The sequence below is a fragment of the Rhinoderma darwinii genome, chromosome 3, assembly GCF_050947455.1.
Source record: "Rhinoderma darwinii isolate aRhiDar2 chromosome 3, aRhiDar2.hap1, whole genome shotgun sequence".
Taxonomy (NCBI): domain Eukaryota; kingdom Metazoa; phylum Chordata; class Amphibia; order Anura; family Rhinodermatidae; genus Rhinoderma; species Rhinoderma darwinii.
Window position 1 is genome coordinate 200,804,680 of NC_134689.1, and position 19,851 is coordinate 200,824,530.

A 19,851-nucleotide genomic window follows, 5' to 3' on the forward strand; every position below is an offset into this window, starting at 1 on the left:
AGGGGTGTAGTTTGCCAAATAGGGTCACTTTTGGGGTGTTTCCACTGTTTTGGCACCACAAGACCTCTTCAAACCAGACATGGTGCCTAATAAAAAGGAGGCCTTAAAATCCACTAGGTGCTCCTTTGCTTCTGAGGCCGGTGCTTCAGTCCATCAGCGCACTAGCGCCACATGTGGGATATTTCTAAAAACGGCAGAATCTGGGGAATAAATATTGAGTTCGGTTTCTTTGGTAATACCTTCTGTTTTACAGAAATAAAATGGAATAAAAAGGATTTTCTGCATAAAAAATGAAATTTGTAAATTTCACCTCTACTTTGCTTTAAATTCCTGTGAAACGCCTAAGGGTATGTGCACACGACCTCTTTTCAGAACTAATGGAGGCGTTTTACGCCTCGAATTACGCCTGAAAAGACGGCTCCAATACGTCGTCAAACATCTGACCATTGCTTGCAATGGGTCTTACGATGTTCTGTGCAGATGAGCTGTCATTTTACGCGTCGCTGTCAAAATACGGCGCGTAAAATTACGGCTTGTCAAAAGAAGTGCATTTCTTGGGACATTTTTGGAGCCGTTTTCTCATAGACTCTATTGAAAACAGCTCCAAAAACGGCGGTAAAAAACGCTGCGAAAACGCAGCGAAAAACGCGAGTTGCTCAAAAAACATCTTAAAATCAGGAGCTGTTTTCCCTTGAAAACAGCTCCGTATTTTCAGGCGTATTTTGTTAATCGTGTGCACATACCCTAAAGGGTTAAGAAACTTTCTAAATGCTGTTTTGAATATGTTGAGGGGTCCAGTTTTTCAGGCAAAAATTGTGACCATACTTTACCTACGTCTTCTCCCCCTTGCTCCAAAGGCAGTAAGGTAGCTGGGTTCAATGTAGTACAGCGGTGTAAAGTAACCTGCTCAGGAAGAAGAAGTGCACAGGTTAATCTCAAATGTCTTGCTGTTGACAAATGCTTGGGCTGTACTTGAGTAAGAATAGCAGTAATATCATGTGGTGCAAAAACTTGGACTGGAAATGCCAGGACCAAATCTGAGGCCTTGTTTAACATTGAATTTACAGCAATGATATCTCTCACATTTGATGGGGAACCTCGGGCCACAGGGTCTAGTCTAGCTGAATAATATGCTACCGGGCGCTGCTGTGGTCCATGACTTTGTGTGAGAACTGCAGTGGCATGTCCATTTTGTTCAGTACAGTACAACCTGAAGGGTTTGTCATAGTCTGGAGTACCAAGGGCTGGAGCTGTTTGTACTACTAATTTAAGGCTATGAAAATTCTCTTCAGCTTCTGGGGTGAGTCCGAATGGCTGACTTTTTAGGCAATCATACAGGGGCTGCATGAGGATCGATGCTGATCTGATCCAGGGCCTGCAATAGGATACAAGACCCAGGAATGTCCTGAGGGTGTTTAATGACGTGGGCAATGGCAATAGAGTAATGGCTTGAACCCTATCAGGAGTAAGGTGTTGTGTGCCTTGAGCCACACAATGTCCCAAAAATACCACTTGTGTGCAACAAAACTGCAACTTGTCTTTTGATGCTTTGCAGCCATGGTTAGCTAGGAACGTGAGGAGTGACACAGAAGCCTCTGCGCACTCTTGTTGGGAGGGACAGCAAAGGAGTAGATCATCAACATACTGTAATAATACTATTCCCTCGGGAGGCACCCATTCTGCAAGTACCGACTGCATTGCGGCCGTATAGGTACTTGGAGAGTTATGTGCTCCCTGGGGCAAAACAGTCCATGCATACTGTTTTCCCTCATGTGTGAAAGCAAAAAGATACTGACTATCTGGGTGCAATGGGACTGAGAAGAAGGCGTTTGCCAGATCCACCACCGTGAAATGCGAAGATGCTGCTGGGATCTGAGCCAATAATACATGGGGATTTGGCACTATCGGTGTGTTAAAAACTGTTGCCGCATTTACTGCCCTCAGGTCTTGGACCATCCTATATTTTGCAGGTTGGCCTTTTTCTGATTTCTTTTTAACAGGGTATAAGGGAGTGTTACATGGGGACACTATTTCCCTTAGTACTCCTGCTTGTAGGAAGTCCCTGATGCTACTGGTTATAGCATCTGATTGGGCTTGGCTGAGGGGGTATTGTTTCTTTTGAGGTAGTGGATGATTGGGTTTCAGTTTGACCTCTACCGGGGGTACTGGCAGTATGCCTACATCTGTAGGACTTTTTGACCACAACTTGTGTGGTACATATTTCAAACATTGTTCTTGCTCTGTGGGAGTATATGCTTGTACGTATGCTTGTGTAGAGGTACTCCATGGATTGGTGTCACAAGCCGCTACCAAACACAACTCCTCCTCATTCAGCTGGCCACATAGTTTTACCGTCCCATCTGGCAAATACTCGATGGTGGCCTGTAATTTTTCTAACAGGTCAGCACCAAGCAAGCAAGCGGGAGTAGTATCACAAGTGACCAACCTAGTAACGAGCGAGCTGTGTGGTCCAAATTGGAGTGTGACAGGTTTACTTATTTGATTTTTCACCACAACTCCTCCCACACCCACACATTCTTGATAATCTGGGGACAACATCTCGGAAGGAAGTAATTGGGTTTTGATGACAGTCATGGCTGCTCCCGTATCTATAAGGAAGGGTATGGAGGGACCTCCGTTTATCTTTAACGGGACCGTAGGGGCGGGGCCTAAGGAAACTACTTGTATCTGTGTTATTGCCCCTTCCTCGGGATTGCCACTGTCCTATGCCTGGTATGACTGCATTTGTTGTGTCTGTGGAGGTGCCGTAGGCTGCGCGCCCTCCACTTGCGGGAACTGTCGTGGACGTTTTGGACCTCTACAGTACCTGGCTATGTGTCCTTGCTTCTGACAATTATAACAAGTTATATCCTTCCGTAATGGCCTTTGTGTCTGTTCCTGTTGCTGGTACTGAGGCTGGTATACTCCAGCACCAACAACTTGTTTCTTTCTTTGCCCTTGTGCTTTTTGACCCTGCTCTATACCTTGTGCTATTTTTAACAGGTCTCCTGGGGCCAAACTTCGGTACTCAGGTCTAGCTACTAACAATGCGTCTTTTATGTGTCGTTTTAGCCCGTCTACAAAACAGTTTGTCAGTAGTCTAGTATCTAGTTGGTTATCTCTTCTGTATCCCATATTTTTCCAGCTTGTCTGAAGTCTAGCATAAAATTTCTCCACTGTTTCACTTCCATCTTGCGTAAGGTCTGTCAGGTTAAGTCCTAGCTCTGCCTGCTTTTTCACTGCCCATTCTTTCAATTGATTTACCATGTCCTGTCCTGATGGCTCCGTCTGAGCCCAATTCCCTCCTACCGGGGGATCCAAATCATCCATGACAGTAGAGCTATAGATTCCCATTTTGGTATGTATGAGCTGCACTAAGTCTTCCCATGTTGCTGAATACATTTTCTGAATTTGTTCTATATATCTCCAAAAAGGGTCAGGCTCTGTCTCCGGGTCGGGGGCTTTCTGAACTAAAGTCAACGCATCCCTAGGGTTCCATGGTTTATATTTATGTTCTCTAACTTTATTGAAATTTTTGTCAGCTTCAGTCGCAAATAGGTCTGTCAACACTTGTAACCTTTTTCCCACGTTTTCTAATGCTTGCGTCGTATCTTTTGACTCAGGAAGCTTCCTTGCTGCTTCTGCCTGATCCATATTACGCTGATGTCTTTCCCTTTCCTCTTTCTCTTCTGCCTCCTCTTTTTCTCTTTTCTCTTTAAACGCTCTAGTTTCTACTCTTTCATCTGTTGAGCCCTCGGCTCCTCCTGTTACTGGGGTTATTCCTGCCAACACTACAGGGGCCAACCCTATTGTTTGTTTATATGGTTCTGGTACTTGTTGAGGTGAGGGGGCAAAGGGGTTTGTGCTACTCATTCTTGGTACCACTGGATATATCCCTAGGGGATTTTGCCCTCCAGGTCTTGCTGCCCCGCATGCAAAACAAGTATCCCTCCATGCTTGATTCTGCTGACCACACACTCTACACGTCCATCCCCCTGGCCCCTGCGTCGTGACTACCCCATACCCCGGTGGGCTACTTGCTATTTCCTTTCCTTGTTTACCACCTTCATTATAACAAGTGTAGTAAAACTTATCTTTACATTCTGTTTCCCTGAAACCTCCTCGTACTACTTCTTCTGACACTTTTCTCCATGCTTCTGCTTTCCCCTGTAACTTTTTATCTTTCAACCATCCACGTTTTGTGTCACAACATTCATTCCATTTTTCCAGATCTAATCTTCCCGCTTTTCCCATTCCACATGCCTTCATTAACTGATTCGTTCCTTTTGTCACATCCTTTCCCTCTCTTTCCGCCACTACCTGTTTGGCTGTCAGTCCTTGTGGGTGCTCATCTCGTAATAGGGACACCAAGTTCCCCATCTTGTGATTTTGTTACAGATTTTAGCTACTGACAGATGAATTCTATTCTCATCTATTTTAGACAGTTTCTAGTTTCCGTACTTACTTAATAGGGACACCAAGTTCCCCATTGTTGCCTAGTTATAAGTGGTCGCCTATAGGCAGACCCTAAGTTATGTAGGGGGTAATTTTCCTGATAGGTGAATTCCTTTCTCACCTATTTTAGACAGTTACTTATCCCATCGAAACTTCTTTTTAACCTTCTTCTACTCTGGCCAGAATTAAATTCGTTTTATAACTAGCTTACTTTCTTCGTCTGAGACACCACTCAAGGAGATATCCTCCACACCATAAGAGTAATATGACAAATATTCCTAATCCAAATAACAAGGCAAACGTAAAATCAAGCTGTTCATTTGACATGCCGGATTATCGGACTGCAGAAAATTCTGGAATTTTGAGCTGAAAATCAGTGCATGATAATCCCCGCAAGTACTCCAATCGTGTACACACGTTCTCGGTATTTTGCCGGATTATCAGATTGCACAAAATTTTCGATTTCCGGGCTTAAATTTAGCCTATCATAATCCCTGTAGTCACCTGAAGCATGTACACATGTTTCTGGTAATTTGCCGGATTATCGGAATTTCTTTTCCAAAAACAATTTCCTTATTCTAAAATGCATTTGTGACACAAAACTGGGTTTCTACAACATTCATACAAATACTGTCATGGAGATCAGGCACTTTATCCTGAGGGTAGGATTACATATAGACTTGAACAGAATTTTACACTAAAACATCCCTCCTTTGTGGACCTTTTTGCCTGGGATTAGTACCGGGAGGGGTGGCCCACCAGACAGGAAGGTGCAGAGCAAAGTTGTAAGAATTAAGTGCTTCTTACCTTGCTGCAGCTGTGGTCTGCCCGTTCCTTAGTCTGGAGAGTCGCCACTCTAGTCCCGGTAGGTACCCGGGCTGGGTACCACTCGTCTGGTCAAGTCCCTGTTCGGGCGCCAATTTCTGTGATCGCAATTTGAGTCACGTTACGCCTTGATCTCCATGCAGGTTCAAATCAGGTGGGGGGGGGGTGCGAGCTGCTCGGAGAAGTAACAGATACACTGAGACGTTTCTCAAGGTAAAATACTTCTGACTTTATTCGCAGAGACACAGAGTTTATATAGTAAAAATATCGCATGACTACGTGCAGACACACATTAATCATTTACATTCTTGTGGTTTCTTCCCTCGTGATTTATGTCTCTATGTACATTGTTCTTATATCTAGTTGTTAATCTGGTGTCTGGTCCTTATCTATCTTGGCTGTATGCCCGAAACTCAAACATCATATAAACAGACTCCTTTGTGTCTGGTAAATCCTTGTACGGGCCCCAATTTCTACTATCTACAGAATGTCTGTAAATCTATTCCATTACCTTTCTCAGAATATATTGTAATACATGTTTTTCTTTATAACTTTTTACTCCTTATGGTCCCAAATACATATATATATTCATTCATGCCACAACAGGTGTTTTGTGGGGGTTTCTAATATAGAAGGCTTAAAGAGGCTCTGTCACCAGATTTTGCAACCCCTATCTGCTATTGCAGCAGATAGGCGCTGCAATGTAGATTACAGTAACGTTTTTATTTTAAAAAAACGAGCATTTTTGGCCAAGTTATGACCATTTTCGTATTTATGCAAATGAGGCTTGCAAAAGTACAACTGGGCGTGTTGAAAAGTAAAAGTAAAACTGGGCGTGTATTATGTGCGTACATCGGGGCGTGTTTACTACTTTTACTAGCTTCTGGCAGTGCAGATCTGTTACGTCACTCACAGGTCCTGCATCGTGTCGGCACCAGAGGCTACAGTTGATTCTGCAGCAGCATCAGCATTTGCAGGTAAGTAGCTACATCGACTTACCTGCAAACGCCGATGCTGCTGCAGAATCATCTGTAGCCTCTGGTGCCGATGTGTCCTCGCTCGTCTGACACGATGCAGGACCTGTGAGTGACGACACAGCGTGATCTCTTGAGAACACGGCTGTGTCTGCACTGCCAGAAGCTGGGCGTTCTGAAGAGACGTGGATGATACTTCTATACACAACGCCCAGCTAGTAAAAGTAGTAAACACGCCCCGATGTACGCACACAATACACGCCCAGTTGTACTTTTACTTCTCAACACGCCCAGTTGTACTTTTGCAAGCCTCATTTGCATAAATACGAAAACGGTCATAACTTGGCCAAAAATGCTTGTTTTTTAAAAATAAAAACGTTACTGTAATCTACATTGCAGCGCCTATCTGCTGCAATAGCAGATAGGGGTTGCAAAATCTGGTGACAGAGCCTCTTTAAAGCCACTTCAGAACTGAACTGGCACCTAAAAAAACGGGGCTTTTGAAATTTTCTTGAAAATATGAGAAATTGCTGCTTATGTTTTAAAGGGAATGTGTCGCTAGAATTATTATTTTTTTCCAGTTAAACAATTAGAGTGAGTTACACATTGTTTTAATTTTTTTAATTTTTTCACAAGTCCATGTGCTGGTCACTAGAGGGAGCAGTTCCCAAAATTGCAGCATGGTCACAGTGGTAAAGCAACCTCATTGCTTTATGCTGCAAATTTGGGGTGGACACACTCTCCTCTAGTGTCCTCACACGATCCCCCCTCCCTTCTTCTGGCTAGTAACAGTAGAAGGAGGGGTTTGAATCTTTAAACCTCCTACACTGTGTGCCGCCATTTTTTGAGCGACTGCACAGTGTAGGAGGATTAGATACAGTGCTCAGCAGACAGTATAACACGAACATACACGAACATAATACACACATCACATACACGAACATAAATTACCTGTTCCTGCCGCCGCTGCCGCCTATGCTCCTATGCCTTGTGCCTTCGCTTCCTTGAACATGTGGCCGGAAGCCGCGGCCGGAAGTCGTCATCTTACTGTCCGGCAGCGGCTTCCGGTCCACATCATGGCGCCGGATTTCGCTCTACGAACAAGCTCCGTTTTGGTCTCCGTTTTGGTCTGTGTGGGAACGGCGCATGCGCCGTCCCCACACAGACAGCGTACGCTTCTGAGAATGGAACGGCTCCCGTTCGCATTCTCTATGGGGTTGTATGTGCCGTATTCCATCTCTTTATGTGTCGTTAATCGACACATACAGAGATGGAAAAAAAAATGGCAGCCCACATAGAGAAGTAAAAGTGTAATGGCCGGAAGGAGGTGAAGGGAAAGTGAGCCCTAATCTACCCACCGCCCTGTCCCTGCCTACTTGCAACGACTCGCCCTAGGCGACGAGGTACAACTGGGCGGCGGTCCCTACGCTGTCTAAGTGCACAGGAAAACAAACAGGGAACATGCAAGGGAAGGGGCAGTAGCCACGGAACGCCACGAGGAAACGGAGCGGCGAACGGACAGTCAGGACCAGGACGAAGTGAGTACACCCAAGCGGGCAAGGAGACAGAAGCAAGCCAGGGGCAAAGCAAGCAGGTCAAGCAGAACTGCAGCAAGGCAGAAGCACGGCAGAAGCAGGCTGGAGCAAGCAGCAGTGGGGCCAGGAATCCAAAAGAATTACAAGCACTGAGGGAGAGAACAGGGCAGGTAATAAAGGACAGGGGGCGGAGCTAACTCCGACAGACCAGGCCGCGATAGGCTCTCCCACTCCTGAGCCTGCCACCCTGGTTGGTGGGAGATGGTGTCAGTCGAACAGGTCTGGCCTCAGGTGTGTGGATTGATTAATCCCAGGAGTATACCTAGATGAAGTACCTGGCAGATCCCTAACAGTACTCCCCCTTTTATGAGGGGCCACCGGACCCTTACTAAGGGGACCCGGTTTAGTGGGGAAGAGAAGGTGGAACCTCCTGATCAATACCCCAGCGTGAACATCACGGGCAGGTACCCAAGTCCTCTCCTCCGGCCCGTATCCTCTCCAATGGACCAGGTACTGGAGGGAGCCCTGGACCATCCTACTGTCCATAATCTTGGCCACCTCGAATTCCACCCCCTCAGGGGTGAGAACGGGAACAGGAGGTATCCTCGAGGGGGACCAGGACGGGGAGCAGCGTTTAAGGAGGGAGGCATGGAAGACGTCATGTATGCGAAATGATGGGGGGAGCTCCAGACGGAAGGATACAGGGTTGAGGACTTCAATGATCTTATAAGGTCCAATAAATCGGGGAGCAAACTTCCTGGACGGGACCTTAAGGCGCAAGTTCCTGGACGACAACCAGACCAAATCCCCGACGACAAACCGGGGGTTAGCAGAACGTCTACTATCCGCCTGAATCTTTTGTGCGCTCTGGGACGCCTCTAGGTTCTTCTGAACCTGGGCCCAGACGGTGCACAGTTCCCGATGAACATCCTCTACCTCAGGATTATTGGAACAACCAGGGGAGACGGAGGAGAATCTTGGGTTAAACCCGAAATTACAGAAAAACGGGGAGACCCCTGACGAGTTACTGACCCGGTTATTCAAGGAAAATTCAGCAAGGGGAAGGAATGAGACCCAATCGAATTGACAGTCAGAGATGAAACACCTTAAATATTGTTCCAGGGATTGGTTGGTCCTTTCCGTTTGGCCATTAGTTTCGGGATGGAAGGCGGAGGAGAAGGACAGATCAATCTCCAACTTTTTACAAAAAGCTCTCCAAAATAAGGAAACAAATTGTACCCCTCTGTCAGAAACGATATTGACTGGGGCCCCATGGAGACGCAGGATGTGTTTCACAAACAAAGAAGCTAACGTCTTGGCGTTAGGTAGCTTCTTAAGGGGCACAAAGTGGCACATCTTGCTGAAGCGGTCGACTACCACCCACACCACCGACTTGCCCTGAGATGGAGGCAAATCGGTGATAAAATCCATGGAGATATGGGTCCAAGGTCTCTGGGGAATGGGCAAGGAACGTAGTAGGCCCGCAGGTCGGGACCTAGGGGTTTTGGACCTAGCGCAAACCTCACAAGCGGCGACGTAAGCCCTAACGTCTTTAGGCAACCCAGGCCACCAATAGTTTCTGGTAATGAGGTGTTTGGTGCCCAAGATGCCAGGATGACCAGATAGAGCGGAGTCATGGTTTTCCCTGAGTACCCTCAGCCGGTATTGCAGGGGAACAAACAGTTTGTCCCCAGGGACGTTCCCGGGAGCTGCACCCTGATCAGCCGCGATATCAGAAGCTAAATCAGAATCCGTGGCAGAGACGATTATACCAGGGGGTAAAATACAAGCAGGATCCTTCTCAGAAGGAGGATTGGCCATGAAACTACGTGACAGAGCATCAGCCTTAATATTCCTGGACCCAGCCCTATAGGTAACCAAGAAATTAAATCTGGTAAAGAATAGTGCCCACCGAGCTTGTCTAGGATTAAGCCTCCGGGCCGATTCTAGGAAAACCAGATTCTTGTGATCCGTAAGGACCGTTACCTGGTGTCTGGCCCCCTCCAGGAAGTGCCGCCACTCCTCAAAAGCCCATTTAATGGCTAGAAGTTCGCGGTTGCCAATATCATAGTTACTCTCCGTGGGCGAAAACTTCCTAGAGAAGTAAGCACAGGGGCGGAGATGGGTGAGGGAGCTGGTACCCTGGGACAAGACGGCCCCCACTCCCACCTCGGAAGCGTCAACCTCCACAATAAATGGCTCCTCTTGGTTGGGCTGAATCAGCACGGGGGCCGAGATAAAGCACTTCTTGAGGGTCTCAAAGGCCTGGACGGCCTCAGGGGGCCAATGGAGGACATCAGCACCCTTGCGGGTAAGGTCCGTAAGAGGCTTAGCGACGACCGAGAAGTTGGCAATAAATCTCCTGTAATAGTTGGCGAACCCTAAAAAACACTGTAACGCCTTAAGGGAGGCAGGTTGGACCCATTCCGCCACAGCCTGAACCTTGGCAGGGTCCATGCGGAATTCATGAGGAGTGAGGATTTGCCCTAAAAATGGTATCTCCTGTACCCCAAAGACACATTTTTCAGTCTTAGCAAACAGATTATTCTCCCGAAGGACCTGGAGCACCTTCCTGACATGCTCCACGTGGGAGGACCAGTCCTTGGAAAACACCAGTATGTCATCAAGGTACACAACAAGAAAATTACCCAGGTACTCTCTCAGGATTTCATTAATAAAATTCTGGAAGACAGCAGGGGCATTACACAACCCAAAGGGCATGACCAGGTATTCGAAATGACCCTCGGGTGTGTTGAACGCAGTTTTCCACTCATCCCCCTCTTTGATGCGGATAAGGTTATATGCCCCCCGTAGATCGAACTTAGAAAACCATTGGGCTCCCTGAACCTGATTAAAAAGATCCGGAATCAAAGGAAGTGGGTACTGGTTCCTTACGGTGACCTTATTCAGGTTACGATAATCAATGCACGGCCTAAGACCACCATCCTTCTTCCCCACGAAGAAGAAGCCAGCACCTACAGGAGAAGTCGAGGGGCGAATGAAACCCTTGGCCAGGCATTCTTGGATATATTCCCTCATAGCTTTACGTTCAGGACATGAAAGATTAAATATCCTCCCCTTAGGAAGCTTGGCACCAGGCACCAAATCGATAGCGCAATCGTAATCTCTATGGGGGGGCAACACCTCGGAGGCCTCCTTAGAAAACACATCGGCGAAGTCCTGAACAAACTCAGGAAGCGTGTTTACCTCCTCCCGGGGAGAAATAGAGTTAACAGAAAGACATGACATAAGACATTCATTACCCCATTTGGTGAGATCCCCAGTATTCCAATCAAACGTGGGATTATGCAACTGCAACCAGGGAAGGCCTAAAACCAGATCAGACGATAATCCCTGCATCACCAGTACAGAGCACTGCTCCAAATGCATGGAGCCAACAAGGAGTTCAAAAACAGGAGTATGCTGAGTAAAATAACCATTAGCAAGGGGAGTTGAGTCGATTCCTACTACAGGGATAGGATAAGGTAAATCAATACAAGGCATCTTTAGAGACATAGCAAATTCCGCAGACATGATATTAGCAGATGACCCTGAATCCACGAAAGCACTGCCCGTGGCAGCCCGGCCAGCAAACGAGACCTGAAAGGGAAGCAAAATTTTATTGCGTTTCACATTAACGGGAAATACCTGTGCGCCCAAGTGACCTCCCCGATGATCACTTAGGCGCGGAAGTTTTCCGGCTTCTTATTCTTGCGCCTGGGACAGGTGTTCAGTAGATGCTTGTCGTCCCCACAGTAGAAGCAGAGACCATTCATTCTGCGAAACTCCCTACGTTGTCGGGACATGGAGGCCCCGAGTTGCATAGGTACCTCCGAGTCCTCCGTGGAGGGGCGAGGAGACGGGACCTCGGGGGGGATCGCAGAAAAGTCAGAGGGGAGCACACTGAAGCGTTCTAGCTGACGTTCCCTGAGACGTCGGTCAAGTCGTACTGCTAGGGCCATAACCTGGTCAAGGGAGTCAGACGAGGGGTAGCTAACCAGCAGATCCTTCAGGGCGTCAGATAATCCTAACCTAAACTGGCACCTTAGGGCCGGATCGTTCCACTGAGAAGCTACGCACCACTTCCTAAAATCAGAACAGTATTCCTCAACCGGTCTCCTACCCTGACGTAAGGTCACCAGCTGACTCTCGGCTAAGGCAGTCCTGTCAGTCTCGTCGTAAATGAGTCCGAGGGCAGAGAAAAAACGATCAACAGAGGAAAGTTCAGGGGCGTCAGGAGCCAAGGAGAAGGCCCACTCTTGGGGCCCTTCCTGGAGTCGGGATATGATGATACCCACCCGCTGGTTCTCGGAACCTGAGGAGTGGGGCTTTAGGCGGAAATACAGTCTGCAACTCTCCCGGAAGGAGAGAAACGTCTTACGGTCCCCTGAGAACCGGTCAGGTAACTTGAGGTCGGGTTCTAGAGGTGAGGTGAGGGGTACTACTAAAGCAGCGTCACCCTGATTGACCCTTTGGGCCAGGGCCTGGACCTGTAGGGAGAGGCCCTGCATCTGCTGGGCCAGGGTCTCAAGGGGGTCCATGATAGCGTCAGCGTAGGAGAAATGGTAGACTAGGTAAGGGCTTGTAATTATGTAATGGCCGGAAGGAGGTGAAGGGAAAGTGAGCCCTAATCTACCCACCGCCCTGTCCCTGCCTACTTGCAACGACTCGCCCTAGGCGACGAGGTACAACTGGGCGGCGGTCCCTACGCTGTCTAAGTGCACAGGAAAACAAACAGGGAACATGCAAGGGAAGGGGCAGTAGCCACGGAACGCCACGAGGAAACGGAGCGGCGAACGGACAGTCAGGACCAGGACGAAGTGAGTACACCCAAGCGGGCAAGGAGACAGAAGCAAGCCAGGGGCAAAGCAAGCAGGTCAAGCAGAACTGCAGCAAGGCAGAAGCACGGCAGAAGCAGGCTGGAGCAAGCAGCAGTGGGGCCAGGAATCCAAAAGAATTACAAGCACTGAGGGAGAGAACAGGGCAGGTAATAAAGGACAGGGGGCGGAGCTAACTCCGACAGACCAGGCCGCGATAGGCTCTCCCACTCCTGAGCCTGCCACCCTGGTTGGTGGGAGATGGTGTCAGTCGAACAGGTCTGGCCTCAGGTGTGGATTGATTAATCCCAGGAGTATACCTAGATGAAGTACCTGGCAGATCCCTAACAAAAAGTAAGAACACAGTAAAAAGTTTAAAGTCACAACACTAATAAATACAATTTTTGTTTTATATTTTATTAAAAGCAATATAATAAATAAAAAAAAAATCATGACACCTTCCCTTTAAGCCTTGTAACATCCTAGAAAAATAAAAGAATGTTCAAAAAATGATGCCAACATAAAGTAGACATATGGGAAATGTGATCTAGTAACTATTTTGTGTAGTATTACTATCTGTTTTACAAGCAGATACATTTAAATTCAGAAAAATGCTATTTTTTCAAAGTTTTCTCTTAATTTTGCTATTTTTCCACAAATAAACACTGAATATATCAACCAAATTTTACCACTAACATAAAGCCCAATGTCTGACGAGAAAACAATCTCAGAATCGCTTGGATAGGTAAAAGCATTCCAGCGTTATTACCATATAAAGTGAGACATGTCAGATTTGAAAAATGGGCTCTGAGCCTTAAGGCCAAAACATGCTGCGTCCTTAAGGGGTTAACCCCTTCCCGCTCCTGGACGTACTATTAGGTCATGGCAGCTGTATCGTTCGCGCTCCATGACCTAATAGTACGTCTCGGGAGTAACGGCCGTTTCGGCCGTCCTCCCGACACATACAGGAGCTGTGACGCTGCTGTCTCGTACAGCAGCTGTCACAGCTCCTACAGGGGGGACCGATCGCTGTGTCCCCGCTTATTAACCCCTTAAAAGCCGCGTTCTATAGAGATCGCGGCTTTTTAGGGATTACGCTGCCATCGCCGGCCTGCTACACGATAGCGGCCGGCGATGGTGACTATGGCAACCGGACACCAAACAATGGCGTCCGGCTATGTCATAGACGGAAGCCTAGTGGGTCCTGACAACGTCAGGACCCACTATGCTTGCTGTCAGTGAGTAGCTGACAGTTCTAATACACTGCACTACGCATGTAGTGCAGTGTATTAGATTAGCGATCAGGGCCTCCTGCCCTCAAGTCCCCTAGTGGGACAAAGTAATAAAGTAAAAAAAAAAGTAAAAAAAAGATGTGTAAAAATAAGAAAATAAAAGTTTTAAAAATATTAAAAGTAAAAATCCCCCCTTTTCCCTTATTAGTCCTTTATTATTAATAAAAATATATAAACAAACAAATAAACTATACATAATTGGTATCGCCGCGTCCGTAACGGCCTGAACTACAAAATGATTTCGTTATTTATCCCGCACGGTGAACGCCGTAAAAGAAAATAATAATAAACTGTACCAGAATCACAATTGTTTGGTCACTTCACCTCCCAAAAAATGGAATAAAAAGAGATCAAAAAGTCGCATGTACCGAAAAATGGTACTGATGGAAACTACAGTTCGTTACGCAAAAAATAAGTCCTCGCATGGCTTTATTGATTGAAAAATAAAAACGTTCTGGCTCTTAGAATAAGGTAACACAAAAAGTGAATGATTTTTTACAAAACGCATTTTATTCTGCAAACGCCATAAGACTTAAAAAAAAACTATAAACATAGGGTATCGCCATAATCGTATCGCCCCGCAGAATAAAGTGAATATGTCATTTATAGCGCACGGTGAACGCTGTAAAAAAATAGAATAAAAAAAACAATAGTAGAATTGCTGTTTTTTAGTCACCACGCCACCTAAAAATAGAATAAAAACTGATCAAAAAGCCGCATGCACCCCAAGAAAACTACAATGGATTCCTCAAGGGGTCTAGTTTCCAAATTGGGGTCACTTTTGGGGGTTTTCCACTGTTTTGGCACTACAAGACCTATTCAAACCGGATATGGTGCCTAATAAAAAAGAGGCCTCAAAATCCACTAGGTGATCCTTTGCTTCGGAGGCCGGTGCTTCAGTCCATTACCGCCCGAGGGCCACATGTGGGATATTTCTCAAAACTGCAGAATCTGGGCAATACGTATTAAGTTGCGTTTCTCTGATAAATCCTTTTGTGTTATAAAAAAAATGGTATAAAGAGGATTTTCTGACAAAAAAAAATATGTACATTTCACCTCTACTTTGCTCTAAATTTCTGTGAAACACCTAAAGAGTTCATAAACTTTCTAAATGCTGTTGTGAATACTTTCAGGGGTCTAGTTTCTAAAATGGGGTGTTTGATAGGGGTTTCTAATATATGGGCCCCTCAAAGCAACTTCAGAACTGAACTGTAACCTAAAAAAATAAATAAATGAGGCAATACTTCGCTTCTTAAATTATACTGATAATGAGCCGTGCCCACCCCGAGATGACCCCAGTTTTGACCGTTTGTATAAACGGAGACCCCTATTAGACCGTTTCACTGCCTGGTTTTCCCAAGCATTCACCCCCGAGAAGTGTATTTCTATTGATGAGTCCCTGGTACATTTCAAAGGGAGGGTTCAATTCCGCGAGTACCTGCCGGGTAAGAGGGCAAGGTATGGCGTGAAGATGTATAAGCTATGCGAGAGTGCATCAGGGTATACCTACAGGTTTAGGATATATGAAGGGACGGACACCCCCAAACCAGACTGCATCCTGGACTACAATAGGTACATGGGAGGGATGGACTTGTCAGATCAAATCCTGAAGCCCTACAGCGCCATGCGGTGAGGTATAAGAAGCTGGCCGGGCACATCATACAGATGGCATTGTACAATGCGTACGTGCTACATCGATGTGCAGGCCAGAGGGGAACTTTCCTGGAATTTCAAGAGGTGATTATCAAGAACCTAATCTTTAGGGACCAAGAAGGGGGGGCACCCAGTACTTCTGGAAGCGAGGCCACAAGCATCGTACCAGGGCAACACTTTCCAGGAGAAGTTCCCCAAACTGGCAAGAAGGGAAAAAGTCAAAAGAGGTGCAAAGTCTGCTATAAGAGGGCGATGAGGGATGACACAATATATCAATGTGACACTGAAACGAATAACCAGAGCTCTGTATGAAAGAGTGTTTTAAAATTTATCATACATCCCTTGGTTTATAATTTACCCCAATTTGACTTACCCTGATGCACTCCGCACAGCTTATCCCCCCTCGTCTTTCCCCTCTGAGCCCTGCTGTGTGCCCAGGCAGCTGATAACAGCCACATGTAGGGTATTGCCGTACCCAGGAGAACCAACATTACAGTTTATGGGGTGTAGGTCTCCGGTCAAAATGCTCACTACACCTCTAGATGAATGCCTTAAGGGTGTAGTTTTTAAAACGGGGTCACTTCTTGCGAGTTTCAACTGTACTGGTACCTCAGGTGCTTCTGCATACATGACTTCGCACTAGAAAATCCCCAGTAGGCCAAATGGTGGTCCTTTCCTTCTGAGCCCTCCCATGGGCCCAAATGGCAGTTTTTCACCACAAATGGGGTATTGCGGCACTCAGAACAAATTGCGCAACAGAATGGGGTATTTTGTTTCTTGTGGAAATAAGACATTTTCAGCCAAATCTACATATTATTTGAAAAAAATTATTTTGTTTTAATTCCCAGCCCAATTCAAATAAGTTCTGTGAAAAAACTATGGGGTCAAAATGGTCACAACACCTATAAATGAATTCCTTGAGGGGTGTAGTTTCCAAAATGGGGTGATTTGTGGTGGGTTTCCATTGCTTTGATACCTCTGGGGCTCTGCAAATGCGACATGGCACCCGAAAACCAATCCAGCAAAATCTAGACTCCAAAGAACAAATAGCGCGCCTTTCATTCTGAGCCCTCCCATGGGCCCAAACGGCAGTTTATCACCACAAATGGGGTATTGCCGCACTCAGGACAAATTGGGCAACAAAATGGAGTATTTTATTTCTTGTGAAAATAAGAAGTTTTGAGCTGAAACGACATATTATTGGAAAAAAAAATTTTTTTAAAATTCCCAGCCCAATTCAAATAAGTTCTGTGAAGAAACTATGGGGTCTAAATGGTCACATTACCCATAAATGAATTCCTTGAGGGGTGTAGTTTCCAAAATGGGGTCATTTGTGGTGGGTTTCCATTGCTTTGATACCTCTGGGGCTCTGCAAATGCGACACGGCACCCGAAAACCAAACCAGCTAAATCTGCACTCCAAAGAACACATAGCGCTCCTTCCCTTCTGAGGCCTCCCATGGGCCCAAACGGCAGTTTATCGCCACAAATTGGGTAATGCTGCACTCAGGAGAAATTGGGAAACAAAATGGGGTATTTTGTTCCCTGTGAAAATAAGAAATTTTGATAAAAAATGACATCTTATTGGAAAAAATGCCATTTTTTTCATTTCACAGCCCAATTCAAATAGGTGCTGTGAAAAAACTGTGCGGTCAAAATTGTAACAACAACCATATTTGAATTCCTTGAGGGGTGTAGTTTGCAAAATGGGGTCACATCTGGTGGGTTTCCATTGCTTTGATACCTCTGAGGCTCTGCAAATGCGACATGGCACCCGAAAACCAATCCAGCAAAATCTGGACTCCAACAAACACATAGCGCTCCTTTCCTTCTGAGCCCTCCCATGGGCCCAAACGGCAGTTTATCACCACAAATGGGGTATTGCCGCACTCAGGACAAATTGGGCAACAAAATGAGGTATTTTGTTCCCTGTGAAAATAAGAAATTTTGATCACAAATGACATTTTATTGGAAAAAATGTCATTTTTTTCATTTCACAGCCCAATTCAAATACGTGCTGTGAAAAAACTGTGCGGTCAAAATGGTAACAACAACCATAAATGAATTCCTTGAGGGGTGTAGTTTCCAAAATGGGGTCACTATTGGGGGACTCCTACTGTTTTGGCACCTCAACACCTGTTCAAACCTGGCATGCTGCCTAAAATATATTCTAATAAAAAAAGAGGACTCAAAATGCACTAGGTGCTTCTTTGCTTCTAGGGCTTGTGTTTTAGTCCACGAGCGCAGTAGGGCCACATGTGGGACATTTCTAAAAACTGCAGAATCTGGACAATACATATTTAGTAGTGTTTCTCTGGTAAAACCTTCTGTGTTACACAAAAAAATGAATAAAATTGAAATTCAGCAAGAAAAATGAAATTTGCAATTTCACCTCCACTTTGCTTTAATTCCTGTGAAATACCTGAAGGGTTAAAAAAACTTTCTAAATGCTGTTTTGAATACTTTGTGGTGTCTAGTTTTTAAAATGGGGTGTTTTATCAGGGTTTCTAATACATAGGCCCCTCAAAGCCACTTCAGAACTCAAGAGGTACCTTAAAAAAAAGGCTTTTGACATTTTCTTAAAAATATGAGAAATTGCTGTTTATGTTCTAAGCCTTGTAACGTCCAAGAAAAATAAAAGAATGTTCAAAAAACGATGCCAATCTAAAGTAGACATATGGGAAATGTGAACTAGTAACTATTTTGGGTGGTATAACCGTCTGTTTTACAAGCAGATGCATTTCAATTCTGAAAAATGCTATATTTTCAAAATGTTCTCTAAATTTTGCAATTTTTCACCAATAAACACTGAATATATCGACCAAATTTTACCACTAACATGAAGCCCAATGTGTCACGAGAAAACAATCTCAGAATCGCTTGGGTAGGTTTAAGCATTCCGACGTTATTACCACATAAAGTGAAATATGTCAGATTTGAAAAATGGGCTCTGAGTCCTTAAGGGGTTAAAGACCCCTGCGTCCTTAAGGGGTTAAAGACTGTGACTAGTTGACACTAGTTGAAGGAGTCCGATCAGTCTTTATTTGCTAATTTATTCTCTTTCATACATGATTTACAAATTACTTGAATTAAAAGAGGAACAAATAAAAAAAAAACACAAACAACATAAATTTATAGATATAGACATAAACTATCAAATTACAGATAATCTGCAAGTTCTGCACATAGTGGCTAATGAGTTTTTTTCATGTGCATGTACCATTTTTTTTTCTTTGGATTATATAAAGGCTGGCACTCTGTAATATTTAGAATATATTTTTTGAAGGTTTAATGCTCATTAGTTGATTTTTGATCAACATGTACCACTTTTACTACATCAAACAGTATTAACAATTTTTTACATATTTTTTCCCATACTAAAATAATTAAGGGCCTTTATGTTAAATCAGCAATAGTTATTGATTTCTATCTTGTGATGCTATAACTTATTGTAGTCACCAAACCTCCATCAGAGGGCGCTAAAGCTGCACTAAATACCTTTCAAAATGAGATACATTAAAGTGCACCTTTTTATGAAACGTTTGCAGGAAAGAATAGCAGGATATTGCATTGGATGTGTGCATCTGACTGTTTTCCTCTCTAGAAGGAATGTTTCCTATTATTGCAGATTACTATGATACACAGGGCTTTATTTATGTACATTTTTTATTAAAATATTTTTATAGGGCACATTGTACAAAAAAAGAAAAGAGGATCCATTTTTTACATTTTAGGTCATACAAAAATAAATAGGTGCTGAAAATTATTTCGGCTTTATAGTACTGTCATTTTGATATATGACATGTACGGATTTGTGTCGTTGGGGCAGGGTTCACACTCTGGTTTGAACAGCCGTGAACACAAATATCACACTGCATATTCATGTTCAATGGGCAACCTTTTTTATTGGAAATGGCTAAATATGAAACACAGCCTGGAAATCATTTGAACAGCTAATTAAAATCTGAGCAGGCTGTTCCCGTCTTATAACCTTGTGGGATAATAAAATGTCACAAAAATGTTCCTTCTGCTGTCTTTCAGAATTATCTACAACTTTATCAGTCCTATCATTATGCCATAAATGTTATTGGTAGAAAAACTCCTAAAATGGGTTTTGTGAATTGTGGGCTAACAATCCACTTCAGCACTACACACCTGCCTTGCGAGAGGGGGCATGTCGGGCCCATCCGAAGCTGTGGTGTCTTGTTGTTGAAGCAATGCCACAGCTACCTGCTCTGTACTGTGCTTGGCTCCAGCTGCGAGATCAAGACCCATTGGTGTGTCACATTATCATCTGGAGA